The 27,661-nt window shown below is 42.2% G+C and overlaps 1 protein-coding gene across 1 annotated transcript in view; it reads right to left on the bottom strand.

Annotated features, from left to right (window-relative positions):
* The window catches only part of LOC108702183 (sodium channel protein type 4 subunit alpha), a 67,388-nt gene extending 43,456 nt beyond the window's left edge, over positions 1-23,932 (bottom strand). Inside the window, exon 1 of the mRNA XM_041578554.1 lies at positions 23,839-23,932. The gene's annotated coding sequence lies outside the window, so the exon portion shown is untranslated. The remainder of the gene's footprint in view (positions 1-23,838) is intronic.
* Between the last annotated feature and the right edge of the window lie 3,729 nt (positions 23,933-27,661).

Genomic DNA, 27,661 nt, shown 5'->3' with positions numbered 1-27,661 from the left:
GTATCACTTTATAGATTCACCTGGCCCTATTCATACTTTATAATACTAAACCCTTGTCCATCCCACCCCAGATACAATTTTACGTGTTCCCTTTGGATTAGAGGCAGGTTAAAGACTCAATTGGCAATTATGCTCTCTCTCTTGCTGGACTCCACCATAGCAGGAAGTGGATTTGCAAGAGAGCTTGAGATGAAGGTAGACCTCAGTACAGTAGTCCAAGACCAAGCCCTAAGTCAACCAATCCGTAGTGAAGCTGGGATCAGCTCCTGTGATAGTCCACCCTAGGAGTGTAAAATAGATAGGATTATCAATCAAAAGCAGTCCTGTGCTCCACCAAGGAATATTAGTGTTGTTAGTATTCCCCCAGACAACCCCTGCCTTAGTGTAGGGACTACAGCTGAAAAGGGACTATTTCTGTAGAAATAACTTATATCAACTGGACTTGCTGTGTTTTTTTCTTGAAGACGCTTCACCAGTCACCCAACTGGCTTTTTCTATTCAGAAAGCCAGTTGGATGACTGGTGAAACTTCTTCAAGAAAAAATACAGCAACTCCAGTTGATATAACTTATTTCTACAGAAATAGTCCCTTTTCTGCTGTAGTCCCTACACTAAGGCAGGGGTTGTCTGGGGAATACCAATGACACTAATATTCCTTGGTGGATCACAGGACTGCTTTTGATTGATAATCCTATCTATTTTACACTCCTAGGGTGGACTATCACAGGAGCTGATCCCAGCTTCACTAGGGATTGGTTGACTTAGGGCTTGGTCTTGGACTACTGTACTGAGGTCTACCTTCATCTCAAGCTCTCTTGTGAATCTTCACAAACAGACCTATCCCTACCATCCTTCCATTGGAGGAGTTAACTGTGGTGTCCATCCTGTTGGTGAGACTATTCTCGCATACTATCTTTAACCCAGATAGGTGTGTAGGTACATTCTGTCTCACTTCCAGTTCATGTTTAAAAACCACTGGCACCCATTTCAGCATCAGCACCTTCCCTCTGGACATAAACAGCAAGGTCTCAGAAGACAGAGAAGGTCCCAATGTAGCTCTGCTGTTCCACAGCTATGGTTTTGCAGGGAAATCATTCATCTCCCCCTTCTTCCAATTACATTGATAGAGTCTGGAAAGTAAGATGTGCTGAATTTGGTGATAGGGTTTCATTTTAGGAACATTAATATTATCTAGTATCTGTAAAAGGCTGTTTGGTGTCAATATCACTTTAAGTTGACATAACTTACCAGCAAGTGGAAGAGTACAAAAGAGAAATAAAGAACTCAAGGCATAAATATTGTATGTGTAATGTCTGGGAAAAATGTTAATTTCCCATCCATTTCTAGGTAATGGCGCTGGAAAAAGGTGCTTTTGGAATGAGCACTACAAGTAATGCACCTGCACCCCCTTAGTGCTCCAGCACTTGAATACAGGGTCAAAGTAAATGATGGCTTTTCTTTTTTCTCAAGAAAATTAGAATCAAATTAATCTAGCATATTGTTTCTCTGAAAGCCATGCCCCTATTTTAGATCAGTGATATGGCATTGTACCACCCGAATAAGGCTAGTAGGTAGCATGTCATCCAATCAGGGTCAGACTGGGCCGGCGGGACACCGGTAAAATCCAGGTGGACCCTAGTGGGCCCCATCTGCCCAGAGCCACTTCCTTCCTGTCCTCAGCCACCCGCCTGCAGCACGAATCGATGAGCAAAGACGTTACATGTGGCGAGTAAGAGGGGGTCAGAGAGGGATTTGCCCTGGGGAGCCCGGGGGCCCATGAGGGTAGTGAGGGGAACAGGAGCCCTTGGGGGGGGTTGCACCTGATGTGGCAGCCCCAGTGGACCCACATCCCTCCAGTCTGATGTTGGATACAGTTGTTCCTTTTTCTATTAATATATTATATAAAGTATCAATATACTGTGCAAAAGACAGGTGTATATATAATAGGCATACAGATTGCATACAAATACTGATTGATAGGGGGTAAAGCAGACCCTGCATGTTGCGAATGAAGAACCGACTTTGTAAATCCACAATAACTGTTAGTATCCCCTTTACAAGCGTCTGACTTGGAGAGCAATTTGTACCGCAAGAGAGTATTTGTGTACATCACAGAAACGTAATACCCCCGGGGACAGAGCACAGGCTCCTGCAAAGCCCGAGCTTAAGAAGGAATTCTGAGCATGTAACACAATGGTGCAGTGAACATTTTAGAGTTTTATTTAGTGACATTAGCGACTTTGTCCCAGGGAAGGAAGTGTGTGTTGCCAAACTGCTCAGCTCATCATTCAGACAATGCTCGTGGTTCTACAGAGAGGCTAATGTATTATAAGGTGCAAAGTCTCAGGGGTGTAAGTACAGAGAAGCCCTTAGACTACTGGGCAGCCAAGGTGGGACATTGACCAATTAACAGTTTTAATATATGTTTACAGAAAATGTCTTTTTCCCGCATAGGATGCGAATGGCAGAAATGCATCTCTTGTGTCTAATCAGAGCAAAGGTGCAACAGACCAAATGTCATTGTGTGTGTATATATCTGTAATTTGGATCGTCATACCTTAAGTCTACTAGAAAATCATATAAACATTAAATAAACCCAATAGGCTGGTTTTGCTTCCAATAAGGATTAATTATATCTTAGTTGGGATCAAGTTCAAGCTACTGTTTTATTATTACACAGAAAAAGGAAATCATTTTTAAACATTTGGATTATTTGGATACAAAAAATGGAGTCTATGGGAGACGGTCTTTCTCTTATTCTGAGCCGTCCAGATAATCAGTGTCCAGATAAAACTTATATACCGTATATACTCGAGTATAAGCCGTCCCGAGTATAAGCCGAGGTACCTAATTTTATCTCCAAAAACTGGGAAAGCTTATTGACTCGAGTATAAGCCGAGGGTGAGAAATGCAGCAGCTTCTGGTAATTTTCAATCAAAAAATTGAGGGTTTCTGCTCCCATTGGAGGTGCCGGCGTCTCGTTTTTGGATGCCGTCGACCATTCTTGGACGCCGGCGACTATTCTTGGGCGCCGGTGACTATTCTTAGACGCCGGCGACTGTTTTTGCGCTTGACCCGAGTATAAGCTGAGGTAGAGTTTTTCAGCATATTTTGCAGGCTGAAAAACTCGGCTTATACTCGAGTATATACGGTACTTAGTACGCTGTTTCTTCTTAGGCAGAATTTTAATTACAGTACAGTATATGACTCCGGATTATACAAACAGTAATTTCCCAGCCTACAGCCATTCAGGAGTCACAACTCTTGTTGAATTCTTCAAAGCACTCTGCAGTGGGCTGGAAATGCCCAGTTCTGAATGGACCATCACAATAAACTACTGCTTACTGGGGCTCATTTATCAACACTGGGCAAATTTGCCCAAGGGCAGTTACCTATAGCAACCAATCAGTGATTAACTTTTTGAAACCAGCTGCAAGTAGAACAATGAATGCAGCAATTTGATTGGTTACCATGGGTTACTGCCCATGGGCAAATTTGCCCAGTGTTGATAAATACCCCCTAAGTTGTGTCTACCAATCCCATGGTTGCTAACAGGTAAAATTGTTCCCCTTAGCATCCATCCATGAATACAGTGCTTCAGTAGACAGCCCTGTATTCATGAATGGGCAGCACTGTATTCATGGGGAAGGCACAGGCGTTTGTGTTCTATTCTAAGGCCAAACCTCACAGAGTACAAAGTATAAAAAAATGTCACTTGCTGTGCCTTTAATAAATAAGCCCTATATTATTTATCTGAATTATTTACCCTACAATACATACCAACGTGAAACCATCACCAATCTTTAAAGGATTAAACACTGATTTATAAGTACAGTAGAACCCTGCTTTTACGTTTCATCGGTGGGCCACGTCAATTCTGGGAAAATGTAAAATCCAAGGACGTAAAATCAGGGTTTCTACTGCATTTCAAATAATATTTGTTTTTCTTTTGCTTAGAACTGCAAGTGTTTCACTTTCCTTAGTATTATCCAATGCCACCTCTGCTGGGTAGCACATGCAGGGATTCACTACTCTTGGGAACTTCACAGCAGGAGCCGGTGCTTTGGCTCTCTTCCTTACGGGACACCGCTGTGTATTTGTACAGTTAGTTATGGAGCTGTTGTCACACAAGCATTGCACGGCAAAGGCAAGGAAAATAAGGCTGGCTGAGTTCTGAAGTGCATCCAGGATCAGCACTGACTCCTCAGCTGCCATGAAAGATCACCCTAGAGTGGGGAGTCAGATTTCGGCAGCCTGATGACTCGGTTCATTCCTTCTGAAGAAGTAACGAGACAGAGAGTGAAAGTTGCACAAAAAAGAGTAAGGGGGGGGGGGGTATATCATCCAAGGGACGCAAGGCTTCCCACTCCCTTCCTGCATACTACATCCAATTGCTTACTATTTTACACACCTAAAAATGTCCCTTGCTTCCGCTCTTAACTAAATTCAATCTGGAGCTGGTATGACAGTTTCTCCTGTCGGCTGGATTAGCTGTGAACTGATATCTTCCTTCAAGCATTATAACGTATGTGGACCAGTGCCAGTGCCTTAAGCCTCCTGCTCCCAAAGTGTCACTGCTTGGAACAGGATTCACTTTGCACTTTCTGGACTTTGGAACATGCACCTCGTTGCAAAAAATCCAACCCTCGGTGCTCGGGGGCAACGGCTGCACCAAATTCATGCAACAAATCGTTAATCTTAAAATGCAATATGCTAAAATAGGTAATAGCATATAATAACATCACCAGATAATGAAGTGTCCATCAACAGGTAGACCGGAACCAACTTGGTCACTCTCAACTCAGACAGCTGACCTGCATATGAGCCTGATAAGTTCTTCTTCACTATCCATAACTGATAGGAGCTCACAAAGAACCCTGTTGGGTTCTAGCTCTGTGTATCCCCATTGTATACATTATGAGACAAATTTTTAGGGTTTAAACCCATAAATATGGCTCTGCTAGTGCAGAGCTCTATTGCACTCATTGCACTAGCGATACGGCCCCCCATTTGACCCGCGATGACGCTGATGTTTTAAGAGCTTCAGGCGGCATCAGCCCCAGGATCACCCTTGTAAACAGATCAAGCAGTGACGTGTGTTTGGCCATCATGGGGAGGCCCATATATCAAAGATATCCCATGAAAGTTATTAAAAAGATCCAAATATAAAATGTACAAATGGAAAAAAAACAAGACTATGATTGATGTTTTGATGAAAAATACAAATACCTTTAAAACCTTTAAGTTATTCCATACAATTACTAGCGGGATATAAAATATCAGACCGCCTCTAAAACTCCGAATTGATTAAAAATGGTCCAATAGGATTAGTGCAGCTCCCATTGACTTCTGTAGCACTTCGACAACTTTTACCTGGTGAATTTTTGTATTAGAGAGTTAAAAATTCATATTTTTCAAGTTTTAAAGGAATATAGAAAAAAAACCACTGGTTTTTAGAGATTTGTGGGGGAAAAACCTCCAGAAAATTGTTAGATTTATACCATTGTACCAGTTCAGTAGCTCATAGAAGAAGATAGGGTTGGACTGGCCTGATATATTGAATACTAGAGAATCTACCTTTGGGCCCAAAGAATGAAGATTTCCATCATCCCTTTCCTCTAGAGGCCTGTGCAACATTTAGCTTTGGACTGTGCTACTGGTAGTGCAGGAAAAATCTTGGTGGGCTCAGCCACACCCTCAACTGTCCAAGTCCAATAAAATATAATTGCTTGTTTGCTATGGGTTCCCGGCAGTTTCAGACTGACCCACTGGGATATCAGGAAAACTCCCAGTGGTCCCAGGTATCAGTGGTAGTGATGTGTGGGTCAGGGTTTTCCTGACCCGCACCCGACCCTAACCCGCCCTGCTGCAGCCCACGCCCGCCCACACCTGCGCTTCCGGGGTCCTTTTATAGACCCGCGCAGACCCGCACTGCCGATGACATCACAATGACGTCACAAAAGGGGCAAGACTATAAAACCAGAACCCGGAAGTCGGATGCCGGCATTTGAAGGTGGAGCAGTGCGGGTAAACCTGCGGGTCCGGCAGGTATAGGGTCGGCCCGCACATCACTAGTTAGTAGGCGTTTGGCTTCTAACCAATTAACCTATTTCATAGTCATTCTGTATTTCTTTATGGAAAAAAATGCTTAATAAGGAAGAATATAGTACGTAGATATACAAGACTAGGAGAATAAAGAGTGAGGAGAGAAGGAATAATAGTTTGGAGAGTGGGTCACGGTCTAATGTTTTCTGATGGGCCCCTGGCATCCCAGTCCGACACTTCTCTAATGTTAAAATGTCATCCCCTGTATTATAGATTTAGCAACACTGAATAAAGTTAAGCAAAAATGAGACTCCTGATATCACAGCAAACTCCCTTAAAACATCACAGACACAATATACAATACATAGATTCAAATATTCAAGTTCCACACTGACGCCATTTTCATTGTTTTTTACAACTGCCAGTTTATCTATGACAGCTGTACAGAGTGATCACAACTTCATTGTAGCACCTAAGAAGAAACGAATCGCTTTCTTGGGGGGGTTCACATCACACAGCAGAAGTAGCAGGGTTCTATTTCACCTTGGGTGCCCACCCGTGTCTCCTTTCCAGCTCACTGCTTCGCTGATATTAAAGCAGCGCCTGTAATGTCCCTGTTCTGCGCCAGCAAAATCGTCTCTTATTTAATTACTTTATTTCTCATGCAGTTTTCAGGCTTGGAATTTCAGCAGATAGCCGGTTGCTCCAGCGTTATTGCCCTACCAACACAGTCGCTAGGAATTCAGAGTGGAAGATAAATAGCAGAGGCCTGAACTGCTAAGAGATAAAAAATGACATGTAGCAACTGTCTGGCATCTGCTTATGAGTTAGTGGAACGTGGATTCCTCCTACTGGCAAGCATAGGGCATTACATGTACAAATAGCAAGCATTATGGCAGCTTCTACACACACACAACATGAGCATGAAAACCCGACTTATTGTTTTAAAGGGGTAACTAATGATTTAAAATTAATTATGACTATGGCATTGCCGTTGCCAGTAAGAAACATCAGGGGGCAGGGTTTGGGCAGATGGGGGAATCAATCTGTTGAATAAAACCACCTAGTGGGGCAGGAAAGTTATTAATACTGAACCCAAACTGGTGCCCGAACAGGAGGCAACCCTACCCTTGGCACTAGCAAAATGTAAATACAGCCGGGGGTCTGTTATTCTAGAAAGAAACCACTTGATTTTGGGTTATAAACATGGCAATTTGGCTAATCTTAAATTGGTAAATTGCTGCATGTTCCTGAATCCGGCACAGCAGCAAATTCACAAAGCGGGCATAACAGGATCATTTTCTTGCTAGAGTTTGTATAAGGTCTATGGTGTGTGGGTGCTATTAACCTGTGGGGTGGCTCTGTGTATCACAGCCATTACTAGGGGTAGGAAGCAGAGAGTTGAGGAGGGTGCAATTCCTATGGCCTGGAGGTACAATGAGTGCAGCAGCACTTTACTCTGCACCTTGCGCTGGATTTTTTTTATCTTGCACAGTGTTAAAAGGGTAGGTTCACCTTTAAGTTAACTTTTAGTATGTTATAGAATGGCTAATTCTAAACAACTTTTCAATTGGTCTTCATTGTTTATTTTTTTATAATTTTTTAATTAGTTAACTTCTTCTTCAGACTCAGCTTTCAAATGGGGGTCACTGACCCCATCTGAAAAACAAATGCTCTGTAACGCTACACATTTATTGTTTTTGCTACTTTTTACTACTCAAGCCATCAATGGCTGCTGGTGATTTGCCAGCCAGACCTATACCCGCGGGATCCGGTTGGTCGGGTTCGGACTGACCTTGCACCCCCCTGTGCGGATGACAGGCGGGTCCAGGCCAAGCTCTTCCTCCTGCTCTCCCCAACCGCCAACTTCAACTAACGGCTTTCGGCTTTATAGCCACGCCGGAATTGGGCTCGGGCGGGTGGAGGGCGGTTGCGGATCAGGTGCAGGTCGGGAAAAAACCCGACCCGCACATCAATAGTCGCTGGGGTAATTTAGACCCCAGCAACCAGATTGCTGAAATTACAAACTGGAGAGCTGCTGAATAAAACGCTAAATAACTCAAAAACCACTAATAATAAAATATGAAAACCAACTGCAAATTATCTAAGAATGTTCCTCTCTACATCCTACTAACAGGTAATTTAAAGATGAACAACCCCTTTAAGAGCACAGATATTGCCATAAGTGTTCGACCCAAGGGGACCACCCGTGGCCCCCCAGAATTTTCCAGTTGGCTGTGGCAGGTGGATAGCCAGCTGAAAAGAAAATGTTTGCCGCCCCTAGAAAATGCCCTAGATGTAGTGCTCTGCGTATTAAAACTAAGGGGGCAATTCTCTTTGGAAATAACAGATGGGTCCTTCCTAGCTAGGAATTAAAGCATACCTTTTTTGTAGTTCTTACTTACAAGGTTTATATATTAGAAGGAAATATTGGCACATCTGTGAATGCTGCAAACAATGCTTTGCATTTATTTATATAGCAGCAGCAAGCTGTGTAGCACAGATGCAGGATTCACTGTTGTGGTGGGTCTACGGTAATGGGTACGGCTGAAAATTCAGGTGATTGAAATGACTGTGTTGGTATTATGCACCGCGTGAAAAGTGCCTGGTGCACTCAGCCCAGACTCAGAACAGGTGTCTGTATGGGGCATATAAAGACTGCATATCATAGCATCAACCCTCCTGCTATTAATAGGCCAGGCGAAAAGGGGTTTGATGTGCAGAGGGAGCAAGGGAACAGGTGCCTGAATAATCTGGAGAAACACTTCAGGCTCCTTCCCTGTGCAATGTGGCCGTGCCAGGAAACCAGCATTACAAAGAATGTGAAGTCATCAAAGAAGGGAAGGCAGCTATTTGTCCGAGCAGAATTGCCAAGAATTTAGGTGTAAGCTCTTGGGTCAGTGACTCAAGTTATATTATATTAACCAATGAATCCAGGACATGAGCTTGTGTAGATCCACAAGTCAACTGCTGGCTGAGCATGATGGGAACCTTTTGCCCAAGGTTGCAGCTAATTTGTCATGTTTAAAAACAATTGACTAATTAATAATTCACTTATAATTCACATTATTTTATAATAATAAAGTATTACTTTAAGCTTAACTTTTTAAAGAGATAGTTCTCTGTTTAGTCTGCTATATTGGTTGTCACTGACCCCCAACAACCAAATAAAACAGACTATCTGATTCCATATTAGTGCCTGGCAATGAGCGCAACAATTATACTGGAATTCTTGGAAAAAAAATGCTTCAATGCGCAGCCAAAAATTGCACGGACTTGAATAAGAGACTGGAATATGAATAGGAGAGGCATGAATAGAAACATGAGTAATAAAACATAGCAATAACAATATATGTGTAGCCTTACAAAGCATTTGTTCCTAAATGGGGTCAGTGACCCCCATTTAAAATTGGAACGAGTCAAAAGAAGAAGACAAATAATTTAAAACTATTTAAAATAACGAATGAAGACCACTTGAAAAGTTGCTTCGAATTGGCCATTCTAGTTTCTCAACCCACCTCATAGCAGCAGTGCCCTTGGGTGGGTTGTAGAACTACAACTCCCAGCCTAAAGCCAGTGTTTGTGACTTTAAACTTCTATAAAACTCAAAACAACTTTATATCAAGAACAAGTCGACGCAGTAAGAAACGCACTGCAACTGTTTCACTGTACCATTCGCAGTTCCAAAACATCTTTTTATAAAGAGGAAATATAAATTTTTAGGAATACTAAATTCTAATATTATATGAGCACAAATCGATGGTTATGATTGGCTGGTTCCGAATTTACATCACTGTCCATAACCTAAATATAGATATTTACTTATCCTATGCGTTTTTTATTCTAAAAAGTAGCCGTGGCTTTATTAGGCAGATGGACAGACGTAGCATGGAGAGAAATAACTGAGCTGACCACAAGACTGGCCTTGTTGATCGCTTTTGATGCTGATCCAGTGGCAGCCTGTGCAGATCAGTCTACTGCAATCACTAATTAAGTGCAGTCATGTCGGTGTCCCATGTCACTAGACAGAGGAGAAACTCTGGCTTATGTTTCATAAGACCATAATTCTCATTGAATAAGCCTTGTTCATAAAGACGTCTCTTTGAATGCATTCAACAAACACTGGCAATCTGGCCAGTGGGTCGCTCTATTTTTTAGGAAGTGGCCTGGGGAAGTGGGAAGCTGTTTGTGGCTGAAGCACAGCCAACGAATGGGAGCCCACTCACAGCTGCCGAATGGGACCCAAAGCACAGCCACCGAATAGGAGCCGAAGCACAGCCATTCAATGGGAGCCAAAGCACAACCGCCGAATGGGACCCAAAGCACAGCCATCCAATGGGAGCTGAAGCACAACTGCTGAATGGGACCTGAAGCACAGTCGCTAAATGGGAGCCAAAGCAAAGCCGCTGAATGGAAGCCGAAGCACAGCCGCTGAATGGGACCTAATGCACAGCCATCCAATGGGAGCCATAGCACTGCCACAGAATGGGACCCAAAGCACAGAATGGCTGAATGGAAGCTGACGCACAGCTGCTGAAAAGGAGCCTAAGTGCAGCTGCCGAATAGTGATGGGCGAATTTATTCGCCAGGCGCGAATTTGCGGCGAATTTGCGCGATTCGCCGCCAGCGAATAAATTCGCCGGTGTCAAATTTTTTTTTTCGAAAAACGGACGCCCGCGTCAAAAACGGGCGCCGGCGTCAAAAACGAGACGCCGGCGCCGTTTCGCGAATTTTTCGATGTTTCGCGAATTTCGCGTGAAATTCGCGAATTTTTCGGCGAAACGAAACGGCGCAAATTCGCCCATCACTACTGCCGAATGGTAGCCAAAGAAGAACCGCTGAATGGGAGCCGAAGCACAGCCGTTGAATGGGACCCAATGCACAGCCGCTAAATAAGACAGAATGCAGTGCCATCCAATGGGAGCCAGAGTGCAGCCATCGAATGGGAGCTGAAGCACAACCACTGAATGGGACCCAAAGCACAGCCACCAATGGGTCCTGAAGCGCAGCCATTCAATGGGAGCAGAAGCGCAGCTGCCGAATGGGAGCAGAAGTGCAGCCATCAAAAGGGAGTGGAAGTGCAGCCATTGCATGAGAGCCAAAGAGAAGTCATTGACTGGGAGCCAAGGCTGCTGAAAAGAGTTTGCCCAGGAGCAGCAACCAATCAGCAGATAGAATTTACTGGTCACCTGTTTAAAAGCAAACATCTTATTGGTTGCTATGGATTACTGCTAAGGGGCAAACTTGGTGCCTTTTATTTCATATTGGGTCAATGGGACTATGAATTTGTACAAATGTATATGCCGAGGCTCTTTCATTTGAAAGCGATGGCGTTGTCCCTTTAAGCCCCACTGTAGCTCATGCCCGCTTACCCTAGCAATTCTGCCTGTATCAGATAACTTGCTTATTGCCACAAGACCCTGCTCTGTTTTCCCACTTCAGAGGCCAACTCAGTAAGCTTTCCAGTGTGTGGAGGAGTGAAATCTAACCCCAAGATATCTGGTGTTCCACTCTGTAATGTTCAGTATTCCGTGAGATGTTTCAACACCTCTTGGAATGAGCGTTCATCTGCAACAGGCAGCTGACTTTATGGTGACGTCCCCTGATCTTGCCCACAATATGCCCGTGCCAACCTGCTATAAGAAATAAATCCTCCCAATCTCAGGCATAGTTTAGAACTGCAAGACTAGCACAAAGGTATCTCCAAAAGACACCATTAATTGCAATGTCATCAGCCTAGAATAAAGTATATGAATGTTCTGATGAACAATTAACGTCATGAGTTGTGAGCTTATAGGTTTGTCTTCTCTAAAATCTGAATATGTAAATTATGGTCCTAGTTAGTGATCAGTGTTTAACTCGGGCTTTGGTATCAACCGAAGGGTCACCGTTATTTATACCCCTGGTGGTTGGGTCATTGCATAATAGGGAGTAATGGAGCAAGGTCAGGTGGAGCATCAAAATTCACTATCCAGGGAATGGAAAAGAGCTATTGTATCCAAGGATGAGACTTGGCTTGCTGCCTCTCCTTAAAGAGACATGCAGGAAAGAACTGGGGGCAGTGAGGACTGGTTTAAGCTAATATAGGGCAGGGTTGCCAGGTTGGCGGTTTTATTGTAAAATTGGGCCACGAATTTAAAGCTTTCTGGTTTTGAAAGTACAAACTAGATGGATTTGGGCTACTTTTTGAGCCTTTAGCTGGTTTGTACTTTGAAACCCAGCCTAAGTCTTTTCTTGCCCTAATGTCCCAAGCCTGTGCCTCCCAATGCATGTTGGGTAATGTAGTTTTTGTTTAACTGCCAAGTTGAATGTAAGACTACAATACCCAGCATGCAATGGGACTGACTTGTGTAGAAGTCGGGAGTTACCAGAGTTTGGGCTCTGTACCCCAGTCTCCCATCCCTCTTAAGCATTCTCACATTTTCCGGTGACTTTCCTCAATTTTAGACAATTTTGGGGCAAAAATCTGCCACCAAAATGTCTAGAGGTTGACCTGTTTTAACAATATTTATTGAAATTGTATATGTTTTAGGGTCTCATGGGGCCCCTATACCTCCTGGTCCCCCCTCTGTAGTTACGCCAATGGTGACGGGCAAATCTGTCCCATTTTTCTACATGGAAAAATTTATGAAACTGTGAAAATTTGAAAATGGTGTATTTTCACATATATTAATTTATTTTTCAGACTTTTTTTTTCACTGCACATGTGCTATTTTTGGGCTACTTTTGAAGTGCCTCTTGGCTAGTTTTGAGCTGGTTGTGTAGCTTACTTTGGCTGGTTTTGATAATTAGACCTGGCAACCCTGATAAAGGGTCTCTTTGGGCCCATGTATAATTGAATGCCAGGACCTGTTTTGAATCTCTGTCCAGACATGGGTGATGGCCAAGCTGAAGCTCTAGTAGGATGATTGCTGTAGGTTGGTACAACACATGTATATCCAAAGTGGGAAGGAGCACACCAGAATAAGCAGGCAATGCCTTAGATCATTTGCAGATTTATTGAGTACACAAGCTTTCGGGGACACAACCCCTTCCTCAGGTGCAATACAGAAACAATGAACATGGTGCAATTTAAACATTCAACCCCCAGACGGAAACAAGCAATTAATCCATCATGTGACTTATTAACCCTTTCAGTATTTATCCAAAACAAAAAGTCCCAAGAGATAGTGGTCAATCTGTGTGTAAATTATGCGGATCAAATATCACAGTCTGCTTTCTTATCTGAAAAAGTGTAACGTTACAAAACATATTAAAAACAATGTTACAAAAGTCATATACAATATATATAAAAAGATCTATAAAAAGCATCTAAGGCCAAAACTTTCATTAAGTCCCCTAGGGGAAAGCGAATCTATTTTATTAATCCAAAAGGCCTCCCTCTGAAGTAGTTGTTTGTTAACATTGCCCCCTCTTGGCAACTTGATCTGTTCTAATATAGTCCATCTTATTTGGGCAGCAGTATGCTTAGCATAATAAAAATGTTTAGCCACGGATAACTCTGTTGCAAATTTACTTGAGTCTCCATTTTTTGATTTTTCTTTTTCAGGATTATAATTTCTTATATTGCTTTTGTGCTCATTCAGGCGGGTTTTTATACACCTTGACGTTTGCCCGACATAGGGAAGCCCACATGGGCATTTAATTAGGTATATTACATTAGAACTATTACAAGTGAAGTGGCCTTTAATCTTAATCGGGGTTCCTTTGGTGGGATGTGCTATACTATCACCCTTGATAATACCCGTGCAGTGTGCACATTTAATGCACTCAAAGGTACCCATTCTCAAGGGTGCTAGCAGGCCAGTTGTTTTTGGTTTTTCTAAAAAAATTTTGGAGACAGTTTGGCCTATTGATTTCGATCGCCTGTAGGAAAATTGTGGCGTATCTCTAAAGATTTTCCCTACTTCTTTATCATTCCTCAAGATTTTCCAATTTTTTAGTATACTTCTCTTCACGTATGGGGTTAGAGTACCAAAACTCGTCACAAATGTCACTCTATTATTTGTGGGTTTTTTTGTTTGTTTTCTTTCTCTGGTAAGTAGATCTTCACGTTTGATTTTTTTAATTTCCTGACTGATTGTTTGTATGTTACCTTCACTATAGCCCCGTTGTGCAAACTTTCTAAATTTCTTAAATTGCACCATGTTCATTGTTTCTGTATTGCACCTGAGGAAGGGGTTGTGTCCCCGAAAGCTTGTGTACTCAATAAATCTGCAAATGATCTAAGGCATTGCCTGCTTATTCTGGTGTGCTCCTTCCCACTTTGGATATACATGTGTTGTAACAATTGGCGTGGAAGCAGCCAGGGATACGGATGCACCCAGCAAGAAAGTAAGTGGTGTGCGGCAAAAAACTTTTTCTGCTGTAGGTTGGTGTCATCATGAAACTCAATGAGCAGTAGTCATCTTCCCTTTGTGGTTGCTCCTAATTTTCATGTGTATTTATAAAGCCTGATGATTTTTTTGGGCCACCGGAGATTAAATTACTAAATATTAGGGTTGCCATCTGGCTGGTAAATCACTAACTAGAACCAGGGCTGGTATTACAAAAAATGTACCGGTAACGTAGCTGCCAGAAAATTGTCCATCCTTTTCTCCAATCCCTAAACTGTTTCATTGCCAGACTCTGCCTTTTAAATTCCATTCACCATGACATCACACACCTGCATTCGTGATGTCACCAATCTTCTCAAACTCCTGCACACCCCTCATAACTTCAGTGCTGCTAAACTAGAGCTGTGGAAAAACGTAGCTGATTGCGGCCCTTCCCCTGCACCTCTTAAATAACCCCTTTTTCTGTCCTTCGCGATATACAACCTCCAAGCAAATACAATACAAATAGTTTTCAACAGAAAAAGCCAAAATTTAAAAAGAAAAAAGATTTTGAAGGAAATTAAAAGAAAATCTCGAATATATGGAATTTTAACCAAATGCAACTTTCTTATACCGGTATAAGATCCATTATCTGGAAACCCGTTATCCAGAAAGCTCCAAATTACAGAAAGTCCATCTCCCATAGACTCCATTTTATCTAAATAATCGAAATTTTTCAAAAGGATTTCCTTTTTCTGTGTAATAATAAAACAGTATCTTGTACTTGATCCCAACCCAGATATAATTAATCCTTATTGGAAGCAAAACCAGCCTATTGGGTTTATTTAATGTTTATATGATTTTCTAGAAGACTTAAGGTATGAAGATCCAAATTACAGAAAAATCCATTATCTGGAAAACCCAGGTCCAGAGCATTCTGGATAACAGGTCCCATACCTGTATAGGAAAAGCCTGTCAAAAACTGTAGATTGATAGTTAAAAGTTAACATTTGAATTAAATGAAATTGATTGATTAAACTTGCAAATTTCCCTCATTTATTTATTGTGTGTATTAAAAATAGGGACATTTCTGATGACAGTATTTTTCATTTAGAACCTGCTTTTAAAGGTAATAAATAAAAAGCTTTTGAACAACTGGGGGCACACATGAAGACTGCGTGCGTATACCAAGATATATTTAGCCTTTTAATCAGTTCGTCTCAGCAGCCAACAGCCATAAAATCGGTAAATTAAATATGGCGCAGCTTTTGGAAAGAATAAAGGGGCAAATTCATTAAGCGCCAAATCGCCTAACGCTAGCGTGAATCGCCAGCGTTGGGCATTTTCGCTACTTCGCAAATTCACTCACTAACTGGCGTAACTTCGCTAGTGTAACTTCGCACCCTTACGCCTGGCGAATTTGCGCAACGGACGTAACTACACAAATTCACTGACGTGCGCATTGTTCTGATCGCTACCTCTTATGCCAGACTTCCTTCGCCACCTCAGACCAGGCGAAGCGCAATAGAGTAGATAGGGATTGCTTCAAAAAAAGTTAAAAAATTTTCTAAGTCCCAAAAAACGCTGGCGTTTTTTCTTTATTATGGGTGATAGACTGAAAAAGATCGAAAAAACTTTTGGGGCTCCCCTCCTTCCCCCCTACATTTCCTAACTCATGGCAACTTAACTATACAGTGGGCACATGTGTAGGGCAAAATAAAAATTTTATTTGATGTTTTGAAGGTTTCCCAGGCATTTGTAGTGATTCTACGAAGACTCCATTGAAATTTGAATTTGGCGCCGTATGCAAATTAACCATCGCTAGCGTAACTTAGCTTTGCTTGGCGAATTAACGCTAGCGCAACTTCGAAACCTTACGCTACCCCTGAGCACAACTTCAGATTTTAGGAAATTTGCAGAGCACTGGCGAAAATACGCCTGGCGAAGTGCGGCGAACCGCGGCGAAGCGGACGCCAGAGCAACTACGATTTTTAGTGTTCAGCAGGCCGCATCCAAAAACAGGAGATTTGTGGCATAATCATGAATTAAAACAACGTGCATTTATATGAGAGAGTCATTGACCAACAATTCCAACAGGCGCAACATAATGAGGGAACGTGGTCCAAAAGTGTAAATGCTCTGGTTGGGGTCTGAATTTCTGTGCAATTTGATATTATGGGGCAGATTTACTATGGGTCGAATATCGAGGGTTAATTAACCCTCGATATTCGACTGGGAATTGAAATCCTTCGACTTCGAATATCGAAGTCGAAGGATTTAGCGCAGAAAATTCGATCGAACGATCGAAGGATTTTTCCTTCGATCGAACGATTAAATCCTTCGAATCGAACGATTAAATCCTTCGAATCGAACGATTCGAAGGATTTAAATCCAACGATCGAAGGAATATCCTTCGATCAAAAAAACTTAGGCAAGCCTATGGGGACCTTCCCCATAGGCTAACATTGACTTCGGTAGCTTTTAGCTGCCGAAGTAGGGGGTCGAATTTTTTTTTAAAGAGACAGTACTTCGACTATCGAATGGTCGAATAGTCGAACGATTTTTAGTTCGAATCGTTCGATAGTCGTAGTCGAAGGTCGAAGTAGCCCATTCGATGGTCGAAGTAGCCCAAAAAACACTTCGAAATTCGAAGTTTTTTACATTCGAATCCTTCATTCGAGCTTAGTAAATCTGCCCCTAAGTGTTCAAAGCAGAAAGTCTTCCTTGGTGAATGTGGGTCTAAAATGATTATGCTGTCAGCCCCAGTAACTTCTTGTTCTTGACCTTGGACTTATTCTGGCACTGTGTCCCGAGCATTCGGTTACTACACGCAAGTAACCCTGATTGACACAACCCTAACTGTAAAAGCTATATATATAGATATATAGATATATTTGCTGATATTGATAGATATGTGTCATTGCATTAATTGCTGGGGCTAAAAGCGACTCTTCATGCAATGATACCGTCAGGATGTTCAGTGTTACACTGCCTCACCATCTTTACATGTAAATGGTTTTAAGGAGGCAGTTTTCTACGGACCATTGATTGACAGCAGGTCTTTCTATCAATATATAAAATCTGGTTAATGGGTGTGCAGGCATAAGGCATCATCAGAGCTGCAAGTGAGGCAATGAGAGATATTTTGACCCACTTTTTAGGATAATTCCAGGGGTACCCAGTAAAAATACTCACCCCAAAACTTCCCATAACTGGCCTTCGGACTGGGTCCCCTTAGCTCATAACAAGGTTACAGATATATAGAAACATTGGGGTAACAGTCACCCTGCTATAGTTCCAGGGGTACTCAGGGCACAAATAAGCACTCACCCCAAATCTCCCCCTAACTGGCCTTCAGACTGGGCCCCCTTAGCTCATAACAAGGTTACAGATATATAGAAACATTGGGGTGTCACCCTGCTATAGTTCCAGGGGTACCCAGGGCACAAATAAATTCTCACCCCAAATCTCCCCCTAACTGACCTTCAGACTGGACCCCCTTAGCTCATAACAAGGTTACAGATATATAGAAACATTGGGGTGTCACCCTGCTATAGTTCCAGGGGTACCCAGGGTACAAATAAACACTCACCCCAAATCTCCCCCTAACTGACCTTCAGACTGGTCCCCCTTAGCTCATAACAAGGTTACAGATATATAGAAACATTGGGGTATTAGTCACCCTGCTATAGTTCCAGGGGTACCCAGGGTACAAATAAGCACTCACCCCAACTCTCCCCCTAACTGGCCTTCAGACTGGGCCCCCTTAGCTTATAACAAGGTTACAGATATATAGAAACATTGGGGTAACAGTCACCCTGCTATAGTTCCAGGGGTACCCAGGGTACAAATAAACACTCACCCCAAATCTCCCCCTAACTGACCTTCAGACTGGACCCCCTTAGCTCATAACAAGGTTACAGATATATAGAAACATTGGGGTAACAGTCACCCTGCTATAGTTCCAGGGGTACCCAGGGCACAAATAATCACTCACCCAAAATCTCCCCCTAACTGACCTTCAGACTGGGCCCCCTTAGCTCATAACAAGGTTACAGATATATAGAAACATTGGGGTAACAGTCACCCTGCTATAGTTCCAGGGGTACCCAGGGTACAAATAATCACTCACCCAAAATCTCCCCCTAACTGGCCTTCAGACTGGGCCCCCTTAGCTCATAACAAGGTTACAGATATATAGAAACATTGGGGTGTCACCCTGCTATAGTTCCAGGGGTACCCAGGGCACAAATAAGCACTCACCCCAAATCTCCCCCTAACTGGCCTTCAGACTGGGCCCCCTTAGCTCATAACAAGGTTACAGATATATAGAAACATTGGGGTAACAGTCACCCTGCTATAGTTCCAGGGGTACCCAGGGCACAAATAAGCACTCACCCCAAATCTCCCCCTAACTGGCCTTCAGGCTGGCAAGACTGCAACATTTAACACCCATGCTACAGATCAGTTCTACCATAACATAAATACCAAATGGCATGCAAATTTAATTTCAGTTGTCTGACATCACAGAGAGACAGATTTAAAGTTTTTCCTGTATATTTCTTTTTTTAATTGTAATCTATATACCATAAAATGCAGTATAAATATATATATATATATATATATATGTGTGTGTGTGTGTGAAACAATACGGCAACAACAAAGGATAACTGATTATTCCCTACATTCTGCTGGTGATGAATGGAATACAATCATTTAGGAATAACAATTATCATCCATAAAACCCAGCACATCACTATATAAATAATTTGCTCCCAACTGTTTCTCATGGTGGATTTGTGTTGAGGGTCCAGTGGAATGAGAGGAATCTACCACCATCAATCTTTGTGTGATCCTTGCCTGGTCTCTTAAAATTCTGTTACCCCTTCACAGCCCTAAAGAGGCCTGGGGTGTAAACAGATGCCTATGACACCTCTTGTAGAGCGGGGGGTCAATGAATCTTTAATCCCACCACGGCCTTCGGCAGCTAATAAAAAAGCTCAACTGAGCCCATTTTGTCCTATAGAAAGAATAACATGCTGGACGTTCTAAAATACCATAGAATTAGCATGAAATATTTCTCACACTTCACTCGACCCCTGACCAAGCTGTCTCCCCCTCCCCCACCTAAAGTAAAATCAATACCCTTGACATATCAATTAGCTACCAAGGTTCTAAGTTCATAATTGAAATTCTTCTGAGTTCTAAGATGCCAGAAATAGCTGAACTACCGGAAGCCAAACCTGTGTTGAACTGCGTTACCCTATTGTGCACTCGCACTATACTATCCCAGTCACTTGGGCTTCATTTCACCGGCCTTAACTTAAAGCCATCTGAGTTCAAGTTCAAGAAAAGTTGTATTTATCCTAAACGTAAAGTTTTATATAAAAATTTTAATATTTGCCGAAACAGTATTAGTATGCTGGTCTATTCTACAGTTGGTCTCGTTGTTTTATCACATTGGCAAATGCTATCCTATCCTATGGCCTATACTGTACAACCATAGAGCGGCAGGCTAGGATAGCTGACAAGTATGAAATTCTAGCAGGGACCCAAGCTGTGTAGCACATTTCCAAACAACTTCAGAGAAGCAGGTTATTTTTTGTTCATCGCCGGCATTTACAACTTAAAGTTTAGGCTTCAAAAGACCAAATTTTCATTAAGAACCTTAAAGGGCATGTAAAGGCAAAAAAATAAAATCTGATTTTTACTTTCTTTTAATGAAAAAGAAACCGATCTCCAATATACTTTAATTAAAAAATGTGTACTGTTTTTATAAGAAACCTGACTGTATGCAGTGAAATTCTCCCTTCATTTACTGCTGTGGATAGGAATTGTCAGACGGTCCCTAACTGCTCTGCAGGGAAACAATCATACTTATGAACAGCAGGGGGAGCCCCCGCCTTACTTCCCAGCCATGCAGAACTCAAGCAGCTTTGTTTGTTTCCCTGTAGAGCAGTCGGTGACTGTGTAGAGATTTGTATTGGATTTTATTTTTGCCTTTACATCCCCTTTACTGTTTCCAACTCCCGCTGCAGGGACAAAGATCATGGAGCCAGATTTAAACAGATAAACTGGGATTCTATTTGGAGGATTATTTCGCTGCAGCCACTGGTTCTGCAGAGTTGGAAAAAGTTTGTATTAAACAATACAAAAACTATAAAATCCACATTAGATTACATGATAACACAGGACCCAGTGCAGTCTGCATATTTATGACGATCCCTAAGCAGCAGCCCAGACCACACTGAGCATGTGCACAGTCTTGGTCTTGCAAAGATATTTAACAAGGTTACAAGATGTTGACCCCCTATGGCCAACTTTGAAAGCATAAATTATTTGTTTGTGGTGCAGTAAATTCATGTTTATGTTTAGTATACAAAATACAGCATTTCTAGCCTTATTTTATTTTAGACTTTACTTCCCCTCTAAATGCCTCAAACATCCCTAAACAATCAAACACTGGTTGGCATTAGATTTTACAAAAAAAGAAGCAAACATTAACATTAACCATAGCACAGCACGATGTAAGCTTTCAAACCTTAGCCAGTCAAAGCTTTGCCTTGGCAGTTCCCTCTCAGGTCCTCCCTATCAGATGAGGTGGAGAGTAGTGTTGCTGTCTGCCCACAAGGTAGGAATGGCTGGTATCTTACTTACAATGGAAATAGAGTGATACTGGCTCTCCATGACTGAGAAAAGGCTAGATTTCAATGTTGACATGCTCGTCATCAATAGGGCTAGGTATATAAGCAGTTCATTGGTTACTAGTCTTTTGGGATAGTTACTAGTCCAGTGACCTCAAGCAACAAAATGAGATTGCCCACAAAGAAGCCAATTGTTTCAAAAGCCAAAGTGCTCCCAATGGGCTAGGTGTATGTGTTTCTAGTTCCTAGTGCAACCCAATGTATTTTTACTCTGACTAGTGTAAAGTTCCTCCTGCTGATATGTTGCATTATGCTCCCTACATCCATACCTGAATTTAAGGTGCCATTGCTATCTGGTGGGGGGGGGTTTGAGAACCCAACAGAAATCAGAAAAACAACAGAGAGGGTTGAACTGGTGGCTGCTGGGCAACCCAAGTGGTGGGTCATTAAGGCTCACATGATGGTTTGGTTCCGATTGGATAATGAACCAACACAAGGCAACCACAACTCTTTAGCAGTGAAGATCTGTGCCCCCAAAGATGTCCCCAGTAGCTCCCCATCTTCTTATCTCTTTATTCACATGCCCTGGGCTGCTGTCAGTTACCAGAGCTTAGGCACCCAATGTCCTCAGAAAATGAAGAGCTCACGTGGACAACTTTGAAGGCCTGGATCATTACTGTTGTAAGGCCGATGAACCATAGGAAGAGTAACTGGCAGTGACTGCATAGCTAATGCTAGTAACATGTTGCTCATCAACCCCTTGGATGTTGCTCCCAGTGGACCCAAAGTAGGAGCTTATTTTTGAATTCCAGGCTTGGAGGCAAGTTTTGGTGCAAATAAGCTAGGTGTACTGCCAAACAGAACCTCTTCTGTACTGCCCCACATAGGGGCTTCCAAATAGCCAATCAAAGTCCTTATATGGCACCTCAGGAACTTTTTCATCTATGTGTTGCTCTCCAACTCTTTGCAATTAAACACATTTAACACAGAGAATAAGGATGATGAAACACTGAAGCCATAATCAAAGTTTCAGGCGATGATGCCAACAATACACATAACATATTAGCCATGGATAGATAGACAGTGTACAGGTGTAGGCTCTATTATTTGGAATACCTAGGAGCTGGAGTTTCCGGATAAGGGATCTTTCAGTAATATGAATAACATAATGTTAATTTTAACATTAAATAAAATCAAGAGCATTGGTTTACCACTAATATGGATTCATGTGTCTTAGTTCCCATCAACTACAAGGTTCTTTATTATTACAGAGAAAAAGGAAATCATTTTCATCTATTAGAATTAGACTCTGTGGGTGCTTTCTGGATAATGGGTTTGGGATGCCGTACCTGTATATATATATATATATTTCATGCATAGGGATAAAGTGCCCTTTGACTGCATTTATGGCCTAGGCCAGACAAATCAGCAAGATGAAATGTGCCTGTAGAAGGCAAGCTGGGGACACTAAATGGAATTTGGGTTAATAATGCTGCACTGTGGGTAGGGTTGCCACCTTTTGCCAAGTGGTAGATCGGGCAGGGGCGGGTACGGTGGCATCAGGGGTGGTACCCAGGGGCGTAACTACAGAGAAAGCAGATCCTGAAGGTGTCGGTAATAAGGGCAATGTCAATGTCATTGTCCAAATGACCCTAGAAGCCATGCATCGGTTTGATTAAGAGACCCAAATATGAATAGGAGAGGCCTGAATTAAACGATGAGTAATAAAAAGTAGCAATAACAATACATTTGTAGCCTTACAGAGCACTTGTTTTCAGATGGGGTCAGTGACCCCCGTTTGAAAGCTGGAAAGAGTCAGATGAAGAAGGCAAATAAATCAAAAACTATAAAAAAGAAACAATGAAGGCCAATTGAAAAGTTGCTTAGAATTGGCCATTCTATAACATACTAAAAGTTAACTTAAAAGTAAACCACCACTTTAACCACTGCTTGGTGCTGATTAAGGCACAGAACGCTCTTTACAATATAAGTCTCGTCCCTTCCCACTCTGACGTCCTGCCCATAAATCAGTCCCTGTCTCTTTAATGTCAGATTCTTGGCCTCCCTTTGGACAGCCCAGCTTCATTTTTTCCATGTCCTTTTAAATCATGGAAATGGGATTGACGACTGTGACCGACAGAGCAGTTCTGTGATCAAGCAGTTCGTTATCAATTTATTTGTTCTGAATTTGATCACTTTTACATTTTTCTAAAAAAAAAAAAATCTGTTGCCCAGTGGCGTAACTAGATGTTATTGGGCCCCGCAGCACTTTAATTTTTAATTTCCAACATATCCAGAGATTGCCCTGTTTCACCAAATGTTAAAATTATTTGGGCCTCATTGGGCCCCCTATGCCTCCTGGTCCCCCTGCAGCCACAGGGTCTGCTTCCTCTGTAGTTTCGGCCCTGCTGTGTCCCTTTTAAACAGACACCATGCTACAAAGTAATAAATGACAACGATATAACTCATACATGTGGGTTCAAGCCAATATGTATTAAAGCAGTAGACCCCTGTCCTAAAGAGCTTGCACTCTGGGGAGCAGACGAGGCTTAACTTTACAACAGGAATAAGAGGTTTGTATTCACACTTTCGTCCATTTGTATTCCCTGATGCCGGACTCTGACTATTCTATAAGTTTGACATGTCCTCCTCGTACCTTATTAAGTGAGCAGAATCTATCAGTGGGTCCCAGGGAGAGAAAGAGACACCCAGGCTGCTGCTTAGCTCCCCATCATCTCAGTTGCTCGGCAGGCTGTAAGCTCCTAAGTACAAGTTGGAAGGATGGAGGCAGGCGCCCCAACAGCACAGATTAATGTAGGAAATGGTGGTTTTTACCTTTATCAGATGCACATGAGAAATCCCCAAGCAGAGGAGTTTTTTGTGCTTCAGACTGTCCCCAAGTGAGCTAGACGCAGCCAGTGCCTCCGTCCAGGACAGCTGCATCTGATGTCAGAGGGTCATGCCTGAAACCTGAGCATCACACAAACTCTTCAGGTAAAACTTGCCTCTCTCGGGTTTCCCACATTAATTCCCTACTTGGCCACTGCACTGATAGGCACGTATGGGGTAATGAGCCGGCCCAGCAATGCTGTATGTGCACATACCATCTGATGAACCCTATACGCTCGGCCACTTGCTTTTCATAACATTAGCAATGTCATTAAACAAAGTGATTGGGACACTATACACAGGCAGGACCATAATACTTAGGGGTGTAACTATAGAGGAAGCAGACCCTGCGGCTGCAGGGGGGCCTGGAGGCATAGGGGCCCCATGAGGCCCTAATTCATATACAATTTTAATAAATACTGCTAAAACAGGTCAATCTCTAGACATTTTGGGAACCTGAAAAATAGCATGCTGCGGGGCCCAGTAATATAGTGAATAAACCCCCAGTTGTAAAATATAAGGATATTATAAGTCACTGAGGATAATCCCACAAAGACAAAGAGGTAAAGACTCTCAGTGCTTTTTGTAGCGTCGGGTGCCGACCGTGACTCTGTCTGCCCAGGTCTAATCCATATTCAAGAAGGTGTTTCGCCAGCACTCCGATTTAGTGAAATTTTATTAGTGCCTCAAGCTAAGCAACTTTTCGAGCTTATCCAGCCCTTTATCAAGCTCAATAAAGGTCTTGATAAAGGGCTGGATAAGCTCGAAACGTTGCTTAGCTTGAGTCACTAATAAAATTTCACTTTTTTCACTAAATCGGAGTGCTGCCAAAATACCTTCTTGAATAAGTCACTGATGAGTTCCATGACCATATAAAAGTACAAGGCTGAAGGCCGAGTGTTTTTATACATGTCTTGGAACTCCTCGTGACTTCTAAAATCCTCCTATTTTGCAACAGGGGGTACTTTATTTATTATAATACACACGTTTAGTGACAGAAAGGACATCACTACTCACCGTTTATAACTGATGACATCACTACTCACCGTTTATAACTGATGACATCACTACTCACTGTTTATAAGGATATAATCTACAAGATATTCATGGCTTTTGTGTATTATATAGTGAATAAAGTACCCCCTCTTGTAAAATATAAGGATATTACAAGTTACCGAGGAGTTTCATGACCACATAAAAACAAGAGGCCGAAGGCCGAGTGTTTTTATACAGGTCATGGAACTCCGAGGTAACTTCTAATATCCTTATATTTTGCAACTGGGGGTACTTTATTTATTATAATACACAAGTTTCAGTGAGTCATGTGACAGAAATGACATCAGAACTCACCGTTTATAACTGATGACATCAGAACTCACCGTTTATAAGGATATAATTGACAAGATATTCATGGATTTGTGTATTATATGTACTGTTATACTCTGCTCATCCTCAGTTACCAAAACATTACAGTTACACCACTGATAATGCTTCTCATACCTTGCGTATACGTGACCTTTTGACATAACGTGATCTTACAGAGTAATATGATGAGCACAATGTATACAAGCACATTTCTGCACGTCACTATTTGCCTACCACACAACTTGCAGGAACAACTACTTTGTGCCGACAAGTGTAATGTACACGCAGCATACCTCCCAGCATTTTGGAAACTGAAAGAGGGACAAAGAGATTTCCCGTGTGGCGAAAAAGGTTTAAACACGCCCATTTTGTGGCCACACCCCCTAATTACCACGTCCATTTTACAAAATTTGGCAGGTTATGAAAGTTTGAACACATTGCTGTGGTTTGTATATGTTATTACAGTTTTGCTAATGAAGATGAATTGCCTTTTAAACTGTGAGTCTAAGTTCTCCCAAGAGAGCTGCTTATCTCAGATTGTTACAAAAGTATCTAAGTATCTGGGTTCTCTGCCAAAAGCCAATTAAGTTACAAACTTTGTATCTTTTTCTGGCTGTTCAGTGCAATATGGAATATTAATGACATGGCGGGCATGTTTCTAAGAGGCACATCAGTAGCAGAACTGCAACATTTTAACTGGTTGGACAAACTAGCTGCATAGCATTTGCCTGTCAATCTTTAGATCAGCTTGCACAGGAATATTATATTGCATTATATATATCTGGCCAATTCTAAGAACCTGTATGCTATTGCACCCTTTCTTATATGCATTGGCTTTCATTGATATCTCTAGTAATGGCATCGTGTACACAGCACCATGTTTATGACTGTCCAGGCTGGCAGCTCTTCTGGACCTGTCATAGTCGAGTGTTTTCCGATGTCCAGGGACTGGTGTCAGGGGTCACCTAAAAAAGGAAAAAGGTTACTAAAATATTGATCTTACGGCACAGCAGGGTTACCAGCCAGCACAGACTTACTTACAATCATTTTCCCCTGGTTGCTGTGCCATGTTGAACATCCCTGACCCCTTGTGAATGCTCTCCAGAATTGCAGCCACAGCCATAAATCATACTTGAAGGCCAAATTTATTTAAAATCATGATGTCATTCAAAAAAGTTTAACACTTAAGTGAGCTGGAGGCCATAAAAATCCCCATTGTGGGTCAAATAGTTGCCATGTCCTGCATTAGGACATGGCAACTATCTCAACTGTCTTTGACTTAGTTACAAGGAACCATGTCCTAACTGAATGGATTGTGGTGAAAGTAAATGCCCATTCCTTGCCCCCTTGACACCCATGATGAGTCAGCAGATTTAATATACAAAGTGACCAAGTGTTGAGCCTGTACCAAACCATTGCTCATGCCTAAAGGTGGATGAAGGTTTTGCTGATGGAGTAAACAATTGGGGACCCCTTCTCACCTTCTGTGTGCTGCAAAAAGATAACATCAGAATCCATAGTAAACTCTGACTCAATATTTAAAAAATTAAATATCCAGGAAGGACTGTATTTTTTTCCACAAAAGGTGGTAACCCTACTGACCGGCCTGGCCGGTAAAAATCATGGTTGAGCCCAATGTTATTAATATGGAAAAAAGATAAATATAGAGGAAGGCTGGTATTTTTTTTCCAAAAAAGGTGGCAACCCTACTGACATGCCATGTTAGGCTCAGCCCAGACTGACAGTCAGTGGGTTTTGTGTACTTGAAATTCCAGGGCCTATTTTGACTCCCAGTTAGGGTTGCCACCTTTTCTGGAAATATAATACCGGCCTTCCTATATATTTATCTTTTTTTCCTATTAATAACATTGGGATCAACCATCATTTTTACCGGCCAGGCCAGTAAAATACCGACCAGGTGGCAACCGTACTCCCAGTCCAGGCTCCAGGCCAGGTCCGGACTGAGAATTAAAATAGGCCCTGGCATTTTAGGTACACATAGGGTTGCTACCTTTTCTGGAAAAAAATACCGGCCTTCCTATATTCTTGGTGTTTTTCCCTATTAATAACATTGGCATCAAGCATAATTTTTACTGGCCAGGTGGCAACACTAGGTACACAGAGGCCCAATCAGCCCACGTAGAGGCCCAAACAGCCCCCACCAGCCCACTAAATAGTGACTTTCTATGGGACCTTATAGAAGCCCCTCTGGCATTTGCCAGAACCCACAGATTGCCAGTCCGGGCCTGCTCCAGGCCTGGAGCTAGGCCAGCATTCACAACTGTAGAGTTGCCACCTGGCTGGTATTTTACTGGCCTGGCCGGTAAAAATTATGCTAGATCCTAATGTTATTAATAGGGGAAAAGGATAAATATATAGGAAGGTCAGTGATCCCAATGTTATT

The sequence above is a fragment of the Xenopus laevis genome, chromosome 9_10S (genome assembly GCF_017654675.1).
Source record: "Xenopus laevis strain J_2021 chromosome 9_10S, Xenopus_laevis_v10.1, whole genome shotgun sequence".
Classification (NCBI taxonomy): Eukaryota; Metazoa; Chordata; class Amphibia; order Anura; family Pipidae; genus Xenopus; species Xenopus laevis.
Note: the sequence above shows the minus strand (reverse complement) of the source record. Positions and strands in the feature narration are given on the sequence as shown.